This window comes from Schistocerca piceifrons, chromosome 4 (assembly GCF_021461385.2).
Source record: "Schistocerca piceifrons isolate TAMUIC-IGC-003096 chromosome 4, iqSchPice1.1, whole genome shotgun sequence".
Classification (NCBI taxonomy): domain Eukaryota; kingdom Metazoa; phylum Arthropoda; class Insecta; order Orthoptera; family Acrididae; genus Schistocerca; species Schistocerca piceifrons.
Genome location: NC_060141.1, coordinates 466,313,577 through 466,325,921, shown reverse-complemented (window position 1 = coordinate 466,325,921; position 12,345 = coordinate 466,313,577). Strand labels below are relative to the sequence as shown.

Here is a 12,345-nt window from a genome sequence, read left to right as displayed (position 1 = left end):
CTAAAAGTTATCCCAGCGTTGGCAGGCTGTAGTAAATAGTGAAGGAGAATACATAATTGATGACTAAAGTTTCTGTTCTGAGTATCAGTTGTATTTATTAAACTTGAAAATCGCTACGAACTTATGCGCCAACCCAATATTATTGCTGTTTACACAAATTTTCCCTGATTTGTGAAAACAAATGTATTTAATTAAACTTAGAGATGTGATTCTTACTAAACATAATCAGCATTTAAATTTCAGCGTCGGTTACTACTGTAGCTCGATGCTCGACTGTGTTGTTGTTGTTGTTGTTGTTGTCTGCAGTCCAAAGACTGGTTTGATGCAGCTTGCACGCTACACTACCATGTGCCGCCTTCTTCATCTCTTGAATAACTACTGCTACCTACATCCCTTTCGACCTGTATTCGTCTCTTGCTCTCCCGTTACAATTTTAACCCAAGTGCTTCCTTCATTATCAAACTGCCTATTCGTAGGTACCTCAAGATGTGTTATATCAATGATCCTTTCTGGTAGTCAAGTTGTGCCACAAATTTCTGTTCTCCCTAAATCTACTCAGCACTTCCTCTTTAGTTATTCAGTCTACCTGTCTAATGTTGATAATTCCAATGTATCACCACATTTGAAAAGTTTCTATTCTGTTTTTATCTAAACTGGTTATCGTCCACGTTTTACTTGTGTACGAGGCTACATTTTAGAAAAAAAACCTTTGTAAAAGACTTCCTAACTCTTAAATATACAGGGTGAAAAGTATTTAAAGCGACAAACTCTGTAAGATTGTAGGGGACATCAAAACAAATATTTTTCCCTAACGTCATTTTTTCCTATGAGGATTATTTAAACCGGTGGAGGCCGTATTACGCTCTTCAGTTGTAGGCAATTGCTGTCCACCAGTGTAGTAGTGCATTTGTTTACTAATGGAGCGATACACCTGGAGTGAGTACACTGATATGGTTCGTGCGTACTACGCAGCGCACCACAACGGACGAACTGCACAGCGGGTTTATCAACAACAATATCCTAATCGCCTTATCCCGCATGATACGACCTTTGCTGCTGTGTACCAACGTCTGCGTGAGACCGCGTCATTTAGCAGATTACCTGGACAGGGATGCCGTCACACGGTAAGAAAGTTGCAATTTGAGGAAGATGTCTTGCAGCATGTGGAGCGGGATCCTTCAATCAGCACTCGGGCAATTGCACGTAACATGGGGACGAATCAGATGAATGTAAGAACAGTCCTTCGAGAGCAATTGTTACGTCCATTTCACTTACAGTCTGTCCACAACCTGGAACCAGTTGATTACCCACCCAGAGCACAGTTTCCGCTGTGGTACCTGGAACAGTGTAAAATTCATCCTACATTTCCATCCTCTGTGTTGTTTACCGATGAAGTAACGTTCGGGCGTGTTGGAGTCTTCAAAATGCACAATTTGCATGTTTGGAGTGAGGATAACCCACATGTCACAAAAATGGCTCAAATGGCTCTGAGCACTATGGGACTTAACATCTGAGGTCATCAGTCCCCTAGAACTTAGAACTACTTAAACCTAACTAACCTAAGGACAGCACACACATCCATGCCCGAGGCAGGATTCGAACCTGCGACCGTAGCTGTCACGCGGTTCCAAACTGTAGCGCCTATAACCGCACGGCCACCCCGGCCGGCGTCACATGCCACAGTTACTAGCGCTCGTCAAGTGCTGTTCTTCGTTAATGTGTGGGTCGGTGTTGTTGGGGACTGTTTAATTGGGTCGTATCTGCTACCTAGGCCATTAAATGGCAGGCACTATTACAATTTTCTCGCCAGAGCATTGCCAGAATTGCTGGAAGACGTCCCGCTCCCTACAAGACAACGCATGTGGCTCCAACATGACGGAGCACCGGCACATTTCAGTCGTCGTGTGCGTCGATTGCTGGACCGACGGTTCCGAGAAACGTGGACTGGCAGAGGTGGTCCTGTGCCATGGCCTGCTCGATCCGCAGATATGTCCCCTCTGGACTTTTTTGTGTGGAGAGAGATGCGCTACCTCGTTTACGGAACTCCTGTTGCTACAGAACAGGATCTGGTTGCCCGGATAGCAGCAGCAGCAGCAGCAGGAACAATTCAGGATACTCCTGGGGTTTTTGCCCGTGTCAGACAGAATATGATCCGACAGTGTAAACTATGTTTACGTGCCAATGGAGGCATTTTTGAAAGTCTACTGTAATTGAAATTGGGTTGTTTTAATGTGTCGTCTCTTGGTCATAAAAATGGAAAAGTGTTAGTTGGTTTAATTAATTTGCCGCCAGAGAAATCTTCCTCTACCGGTTTAAATACACCTCATAGGAAAAAATGACATTAGGGAAAAATATTTGTTTTGATGTCCCCCACAACCTTCCAGAGTTTGTCGGTTTAAATACTTTTCACCCTGTATAATAGATGTTAACGAATTCCCCTCTTTCAGAATTGCCAGTCTGCATTTTTTATACTTCCTACTTCGGCCATCATTAGTTGCTTTACTGTCAAAATAGCAGAACTCGTCTGCTGCTTTTGGTGCCTAAGTCCCTCAGGAGTCAGAATCACGCCTTTTTATTCGACTACAATCCCTTACCTAACTTTACTTTGGTGATGTTCATCTTATAACATCTTTTCAAGACTGTATCCATTCCGCTGAAGTACTGTTCCAAGTCCTTTGACGTCTCTGCCTGTATTACACTGTCACCGGCAAACTTCGAAGTTTTTATTTCTTCTCTGTGAACTTTAATTCCTTTTCCAATCTTCTCCTTGGTTTCCTTTGATGATGAGTTCCCATACTCCGAGGAGCGTAGGGCACGATGCGGGTCCCCGCACCGCCGGCTAGGCAAGGTCCTAACAGAGGTGGTTTGCCATTGGCTTCCTCCTACCGTAATGAGGATGAATGGTGATGATGAAGACGATACAACAACACCCAGTCATCTCGAGACAGGGAAAATCCCTGACCCCGCCGGGACCCGTGCGCGGGAAGCGAGAACGCTACCGCAAGACCACGAGCTGCATACTTTGGTTTTCTTTGCTGCTTGGTTAATGTAGAACTGTATAACTTCGGGGGATAGGCCACAACCTTGCTTCACTCTTTGCTTAACCATTGCTTCCATTTCACGTAATTTGATTATTACAACTGCAGTTTGGTTTCTGATCAAGTTTTAAATAACCTTCCGCTCCGTGTGTTTTATCCCCGCTACCTCAAAAATTTCATAGTCCAGTCAGCTACTCGTATTTTTAAATTTACAAATGCTGTGAAGTAGGTTCGCCATTCTTCAGTCTTACTACAAACATTTTTCAAACCTTAGGTACTTTCTGCGCGTCCTACCTGTGGTGAAACACACGCGTTCTGGCACTGCAACCGAGAGTTGCTCGCTGCCCTTGTGGCCACCTGTTGCTAGGTCGCGGAGGCCAAGTACGGCCATTAAAGTAGCATCGTAACCTCCCAAGTCTGAGGTCAGTTACGTCTTCCTGCTGCAAACCTTATGACGGAACCTGTTCTTACACTTCTTACAGTATTAAAAGGAGGGAGAAATGTGCACTTATAGATTCACACAGACACTCCCTCCCCCCTCCCTCCCTACCACTTAACCCACTACAAATGCACATAGTGATGTTCTTCTGTCAGATAATCTGTTCACAAACATGTGTTACGTAAACGTATGTAATTCGTAACACTATTGCGCAGTGTATTCGTCAGAGATCGCAGATTCTAACAATAACTTATCAAGCACCATCAAAGGTCAAAAAATATCTCCACACCCTTTAATGACTGTGCAGTACCGTAGACAAACGTTTTCGTAGGTACTTTAAGAATTAATTCATCTTTACGCGACTTGAGAACCATAAGAGGCGCGCACGTATTGCCGGTCGGAATACCAGTCGAAGACTGGCTGCTGTTCACTTTTCGGTACATGTTAACAGAACTTGTAAGGTACATATACTGCCAATATGAGAGCTACTCACGAACTGCCTAGTGAGCTAGCCTAACAGTCTTGCTCCTCAGAGGGCGCTTGTGATTGGTTGATTCAGCCTGCTAGTGTTTTACAGTCTTGACTGAACTCTTTAAGCTTGTAGTGCCAATTTAGACTGGTTGAAGTTATAGGTAGAAACTTATCAGTGCGGATAATGTCACCAGCTTACCTGGAACTCTGCGGAAATATTTAAACGGTAAATATAAACTGTCAAAGCTTAGAGGGTGAAGCACCTCTCTCTCTATTCGCTCCAGCACGAAACTACTTCTACTCACATCTTCTTTCCCACGTTTCTCGCTCGTCTGCCCCAGTTGGAGATGGATAGGTGCACCGTTCTTAACTGATCGTGCGTACACCCTAGACCAACGAAGGCCACCGAAAGACTGCCAACTGCTTCGTTGGCTGAGATTTGCTTAGAGTGTAGTGGCTACATATCGGAGCCAACGAATCAGTTGGCCATTTTGGCTGTTCGGTCTGCTGGTGGTAACATCAAAGATTGGAGTTTAATTGGCGTTGGGACCCCTCTCGTATTGTGGACGCAGCATCGAATGTTCGCTGGTTCAGTAGCGACTTTTTGTGTCTCTAAAACGTGTGTGTATGTGTTTAAGTTTTTCGGGAGAGCCAAAAATCGGACTTAGGATGAATTAATAACCGGTATGCCTCTTTAATCTAGCTATAACATCATCAAAAACTCTGGAATTTACAGTTTGAGATACAGTAGTTGGCTGTTAAATTAAAGAGCGAAAGCAGTCAAGTCAATAAAACATACTGAATGCGACTTGTGGCTGTCCTGAAAAGCCGGCCGAGGTGGCCGAGCGATTCTAGGCGCTACAGTCTGGAGCCGCGCGACCGCTACGGTCGCAGGTTCGAATCCTGCCTCGAGCATGGATGTGTGTGACGTCGTTAGGTAAGGTAAGTTTAAGTAGTTCTAAGTTCTAGGGGACTGATGACCTCATAAGTTAAGTTCCATAGTGCTCAGAGCCATTTGGACCATTTGTCCTGAAAAAGTTAATTTGGACAGTCGCTGTTTCCCCTGTCGCTAAGGGTGTGTATTTACTGCGTTTAAAAATACTGGAGTATGGAGTGAAATATGGTAAGAGCATTAAAACTCATAAAGTTTTATCGTGAAAGGGAGTGTTCACGGTTCCTACGAACTGCGATTATAAAAACAAACCCAAAAGACTAGATGCTTGAAGGTAAATAACACAGCTATCAGAACGTGATATGCAGTATGTGAAACAAATGTCTTTGTCGAGAAATAAACAAAACTGGGAGTGACTATTAAGATTCTGCTGTAGCTACACCTCTCGTAAAAGAGGTATTACTTTTGGAAATTTTAGAGCCTACATAATTAAATAAGAATTTGAAATATGTAGGGGAAAAATTATGAAATAGCCCACATTTAAATTCAGCTTTAAGGTGAGACATTAATTTCGCCCCACCACACTCTTCCCTACTTCTTAAATGCGTCGTTTATTCTTCTCCTTTTTCTGATGATCAACTTCTTTCAGTAAAATAAATGCTCTACATGCGACGACTACTAAATCCTCTTCTTCCCTCGTAATACCGGCCGGTAAAATTGTAATTAGAACGCTACTTTTTAATAATAACAAAACCAGAGCGACGTCGGCTAGTTATCAGAGCCAGTTGCGATTACACGTGACCGGACGCCTTAGAACGAGGCCCTTCGACTGGTATGAATGAGAAGCAAAACGCCAGTGCATTGGCGACCAGTGTTCGGCCGAATACAATCTCCGTCGTTCGCTGGCCTTCGTTGGCCTAGTGTGTACGCGCCTTAAGCTACAACAGTGTGGGCCTTCAGATCTCGTACGATAAAACATGACGAAACGCAGGCTGATATGTGGCATAAACGCCACAGTGCCACCGCTATTTCCGCCACCTCTTCCTAGCTGGAAGGTTCCTCTGGATTCCGCTTGGGCCGGTATACAATTTGCAAGCCGGTGCCCCTGCCAACGACCCTGACCGGCTTCGCGCTTGATCCTGCACCTGACAGTCAGCCGTAACCGGATGAGAAGAAGGGTCCTTGGAGCGCGTTCGCTTTCGGCTGCACATTTCCCACGTTAGGGCTGTTTGTGTGGATGATGCAGGGGTTTCCGCGACCGGTCCAGCAGGTTCAAAAGGTAATCGCTCGGGACCTTGGGAGACGTCGTCGAGGCCACCTGCTGCTCCTTTAGGCAGACGAGCGGCAACTGGCGGTCGGTGACTCATCTACCTCTAAGCGCAGAGCTCTCCGCTGTCACCACACACCCAGCGACCCAGTTTCTCAAGGCAACGGCCGTAAACGGTTCCTGCCGGCAACTTCTGACAGAACTTATATTAGAACAGTGCAAACAGAAACCGCTGCAATGCATAAGGGATAACGAACACCCTATTATAACAAGACACTTGATTCAGTAACCCTAGATGAGGTTCAACAGATTCTGCAAAGCTTGAAAAATCACAAAAGTTTTGTCCCATATGGAATAAAAGCTGAACTTATCATGTATGGATGGACGCCGTGCGAACTAACACTTAATATTATTTAATGAATTATAGCGAAACTACAAAATCCTTGACGGCTGGAAAACCCCCTAAGTAATGCCTGCTTTTAAAAAAGGCCCAGAGAAACGCACGTGGCAATTACAAGCGTATAACTCTTACGAATACAGGTGATGAATTCAACCCAAAATAGTAAACAATCGTTTGAAAGTAGTAACAGATGCGTGTTTGGGAAAAGAGCAAAATCGGTTTACGAAACGACGCTCGAGATAATACTTTTAGCATAAAGAGAATTTTAAGAGAACGAAGAGAAGTCAGTTTAGAATCATATTTTGTTTTAATTGACTTGGAATAAGCCTTTGATACGGACATTATAAATAGACTGTTGGCAATAATGGACAAGAGAGAATACCCTATGCATCTTAAGCAGATAATGACAAGCCTATCTGAACATACCAAAGTAATCATAATTACAGAAACTGCAAGAGCAGATACGACAGTAACAAAAATAGACAATAACAATAACAGAAACGGATGTTTTTAACGTCTGTACTGAAGACCCTATAAGAAACTTGAAGAAGGAAGTCCATGAAGGTACGCAACTGAAGAGAAACTACCAGTTAAATGCTATGCTGTTTGAAGATGATGTAACTGTGTTAGAGAATACTCTGTGTAAGTTACATGAATTGGGAACAAAACGAGATCGAATGAAACATTACAGTCTAAAAACATCTTCTACTAAAAGGAAAGTTATGGACCACTACAGAAAATTCCCAGTTCGCTCTAAGACTGTTACTGAAGACAAAGTACTCCAGCAAGTCTCCAGTCTCAGTTATTCAGGTAGTGACACAAATCTGCAGATAGACAAAGACATAGAAAAGAAAAGCAACAAATTTCAGCATACATATATATATGGAACTATTAACAAAACTTTAAAAAGTAATTTTACCGAAACCACAAAATTGGAACTGTATGAAACAACGGCAGTCCTCTTACTGCCTTACGGCAGTGAATCCTGGATTGAGAGACAAAAAAGATAAAAGTGACATACAGTAAGCAGAAATGAGATTTTTAAGAAATGTCAAAGGCTCTTCAAGTAGGGACCACATAACAACTGACGACATTCAGGGAGAATGAGGATTTATAATTTGAATGAGGAAATTGAGGAGTTCAAGAAGAATGGAGACAACAGGGTATGGATGAAGGCAGAATCCCAGTCGCTGTAAGTAAGTACAAGTCTACAGTAGGAAGAGATGTAGGTCGGCCAAGAAGGAGATGGAGGTTTTATTTATTTATTTATTATGGACGCTGAACGGCGAGATGAGTTATAGGCACCTAAGCATTGAAGTGCAGATGGAGGAGGAGACAAACAGAAGTGCAGATGATCAACTAAATAAAAAAAAGCAAACAAACATCGTCTCAACAGGCCCTGAAGTACCAACGCTAACGATCGGGCGCCGTAGCATTCTCTTCCCTAAGCTGTCACCGGGTGCAGATACGAAGGGGCAAGTGGTCAGCACGCCGCTCTCCCGGAGGTTTGTCAGTTTTCGTGATCGGAATCGCTACTTCTCAATCAAGTAGCTCCCCAATTGCCCTCACAAGAGCTGAGCGCATCCCACTTGCCAACAGTACGCGGCAGACCTGGACGGTGATCCATTCAAGTGCTAGCCAAGCCCGAGAGGGCTTAACTTCGGGTGATCTGACGGGAACCGGCGTTACCAATGCGGCAAGGGTGTTGACCATCAACTAAAAGCCATAGTACAAAAATAATTCATCTTTCCTTTCCACACCTAACGTTATCTCAAATCACCGGGAGAGGTTACGCTCCACTTTGGGCACTGGACTTCTATGCGAAAGCAAACGATCGACAGTAATAACTTATATTTTTCCACGCTTTTTTCCCCAAACGCTTCAGCCGGAAAGTCAATAGCTGACATGCACGGGCATGTATGCATGAACACTGAAGCGCCAAAGGAATTAGTATAAGCATGTGTATTCAAATACAGAGAGATGTAAACAGCCGGAATACGACGCTGCCGTCGGCAACGCCTATATAGGACAAGTGTCTGCGCAGTTGTTAGATTGGTTACTGCTACAACGGTAGGTTATCAATATTTACGTGAGTCTGAACGTGCTGTTATAGTCGGCGAATAATCGATGGGACACAGCATCTCCGAGGTAGCGATGAAGAGGGTATTTTCCCGTGCGACCATTTCACGAGTGTACCGTGAATATCAGAAATCCGGTAAAACATCAAATCTTGGACATCGCTGCTGCCAGAAAAAGATCCTGCAAGAACGGAACCAACGACGACTGAAGGGAATTGTTCAGAGTGACAAAAGTGCAACCCTTCCGCAAATTGGTGCATATTTCAATGCGGGACCATCAACAAGTTTGAGCATGCGAAACATCGTGACCCTTGATGATGGCACGACACAAAACTTTCCGCCTCGCCTGAGTCCGTCGACACTGATATTGGACTGTTGATGACTGGAAACATGCTGCCCGGTCGAACGAGTCTCGTCTCAAATTGTGTCGAGCGGATGGACGTGAACCGATGCGGAGATAACCTTATGAATCCATGGACCCTGTGCGTCAGCAGAGAGCTCTTCAAGCTGGTAGAATCTCTGTGATAGTGTGCGGCGTGTACAGTTTGAGTGATACGGGACGCCTGACATGACTCTCACTGGTGACACGTACCTAAGCATCTTGTCCGATCACCTGCATCCACTCATGTCCATTGTGCATTCCAACGGATTTGAGAAATTCCAGCAGGACAATACGACACCCCACACGTCCAGAATTGCTGAAGAGTGACTCTAGGAACACTCTTCTGAGTTTAAACACTTCCGCTGGCCACCCATCTCCCCAGACATGAACATTACTGAGCATATCTGGGATGCCTCGCAAAGTGCTGTTGAAAGAGATCTACATCTAGTCCTATTCTTACGGATTTATGGAGAGCCCTGCAGGATTCATGGTGTCATTATTTACCTCCAGAACTACTTCCTCGAAATTAGTCGAGTCCATTGCACGTCGTGTTGCGGCACTTCTGCATGCTCGTGGGGGCTCTATACGATTTCAGGCAGCTCTACCAGTTTCTTTGACTCTTCAGTGTATTTTTAAGGCCGGTTTTTGTGGACAGTTTGCATTGTATGTAGCTACTGAGGCGCAAAGTGGCGCATTGATAAGAAACTGGTCGCGTATTCCGGAGGATGATGATTCAAATCCCCGTCCGACCATCCAGATTTATGTTTTGCGTACTTTCCATTTCCCCTAAATCAGTGTATGGGTGTTCACTTCGTCCCTTGCATACTAAACAATACTAGTGCAGCTCAGCGCACGACCCTCCAACTTCTATGACCATGTTTTTAAATAATCACCAGTCTTTCGACCGGTCCAATGTCGTGCTCTATCTATTTCCAATGTATGCCTACACCTATTACATATAACGTCCTTGATTTTGTCATGAATTTCAATATTCGCCCTCGTAATCTCTTCTTGTTGATCTGCCTTACGTATATCAATCATTACCTGAAGGTAAGTCAAATGAAAACGAAACAGCTGGAAAAACTGTAAGGAAACAGCTTATTACTTCCCAAGTAAACATCATAACTGTTAATACATTTATCCCACTGCGAGACAAGAGGGTCAGTGCCCTCATGCAAAAATGTTGGCGGTTGCCAGCGGAACCATGATTGCATTCAGGCGTGCTCCTCTTCGTCCGAAGCAAATCGATGAACTGGCTCCAAAAATATGAAATCGAGTGGGGCAGGCCCACATGTTGGCAAGGTTATTTCAATCACGCTGCAGAAGTTTCGCTCTGAAGCACTTGCACATCCTCCATACAGTCCCGCGTCTTGTCGCGGTTCGCGCGGCTCCCCCCGTCGAAGGTTCGAGTCCTCCCTCGGGCACGGGTCTGCGTGTCGTCCTTATCGTAAGTAAGTTTAAGTTAGATTAAGTAATATGTAAGCTTAGGGACCGATGATCCCAGCAGTTTGGTCTCATAGAACTTACCTCAAATTTCCAGTTTCCATGGTTTCTTAGGCAACCGCAAACATTTTACCACGAAGACACTGACCGTCTTGTTTCACAGTTTGATAAACGCATTAACAGGTATTGCAATAGCTTTTGAAATAATAAACAGGTTATTTGCTTTTTTCCATGTGTCTCGTTTTCATCTGACTACCCCTTATAAATCCTTTAGCTACAGAAATACTCTTGTGCATACAGATATGAAGGAACAACTACAACATCGCTTTTTCGGATTACCGAGTCTAATCTGCTTCCTACATATTCTAGTTTCATAACAAGGAACCTCCAGTAATGACAGATAGCAGTACGGATTTTGTTGTCACCCTGTTGCGGTCTGCCGGCCGGGGTGGCCGAGCGGTTCTAGGCGCTACAGTCTGGAACCGCGCGACCGCTACGATCACAGGTTCGAATCCTGCCTCGGGCTTGGATGTGTGTGATGTCCTTAGGTTAGTTAGGTTTAAGTAGTTCTAAGTTCTAGGGGACTGATGACCTCAGAAGTTAAGTCCCATAGAGCTCAGAGCCATTTGAACCATTTTTGTTGCGGTCTTGCCTTGAATAGTGAAGGGAAAGATGCAGGCAGAGACCTATAAGGTAAAATTGGAAGCACTGGAGGACTAGATTCCACATAATATATTACCATTATTAAGTGGCTCACTGACATGAACATAGAATGGTAATGTTCCATTACGAAAGCCTTTCCAAACGGTATCGAAGCGGGAGAACTTATATGACGTCTGACATGTAATCGAGAGTTCATGGTACTTCACAGAATGGAGAACATTGAGACCGGCCCTAGTTGTGTGTACAGTCCGATACTGGCGGTAAATAAACATTCAGAATCTCCTGAATGCCATAAAATCTGATAATGTGACAAAAATATCAAGATGTGGTAGCAACCAAGTCATTTGTGGGAGCATCCAAGAATAGAATTCTCTCGGTATTACATCCGCCGTAGATAAGAGGACAACACAGTTTACCTTTGTCCTTGTAGTTGATGCAGATGCTTTGCTGTACCACCGAGAACTTTGCCACCGAAATTATGTGTGATACTGTATATAATTAATTTAAAGACGTTGTTTTTTTTTAAAAAAAATTGTGTTTCATGAAACATACATCTTTTTGCATGTACCGTATTTTACGGACTATAAGATGCACCTTAATTTTGAAGCAGTTTTTTTAAAAAATAACATTTTTACCATTTTCATTCTGACAGCAAAGCCAGACTAAAAATTTCTTAGTTTCTAAAACCGAACTGAAAACCGTCATCTAGTTTTGGCCGCGTTGTATTCAGTCCCCTGTTGTAGTCTCCCTCATTGTTTTCAGGGCTTCTTTACTAGCCCGCCAATCGCGAATGGTTTTCTTCTGTCACTGGAGGGTTGAAATGACGCTCGACAGCTCTGTTTACATGTTCTTTCGCATTTGCTGTTACTTTCAATTTATAGCCGGCCGTTGTGAACAAGCGATTCTAGGCGCTTCAGTCTGGAACCGCGCCACCGCTACGGTGGCATGTTCGAATCCTGCCTCGGGCATGGATATGTGTGATGTCCTTAGGTTAGTTAGGTTTAAGTAGTTCTAAGTTCTACGGGACCGATGACCTCAGATGTTAAGTCCCATAGTGGTCAGAGCCGTTTGAACCATTCAATTTATAGCTCGAATCCTATGAATAACTTTAATTTTTTTCCACTACGAAACTAGCTACTAACAAAAATATTCTAACGTTACAGCTAACACAGACTACTTTCAGTTCAGGTTCACTGGCACGGTAGACTGCAATGACGCATCATAGGCTGCAGAGCGTTCTGATTTGTGATGGCGGGACGGGAGGAAGACAGT

At 44.0% G+C, this 12,345-nt stretch overlaps 1 protein-coding gene across 2 annotated transcripts in view; it reads right to left on the bottom strand.

Moving 5' to 3' along the window:
- Positions 1 to 12,345, bottom strand: part of LOC124795452 (nocturnin) — a 384,759-nt gene that overhangs the window by 339,600 nt on the left and 32,814 nt on the right. The window lies entirely within an intron of this gene.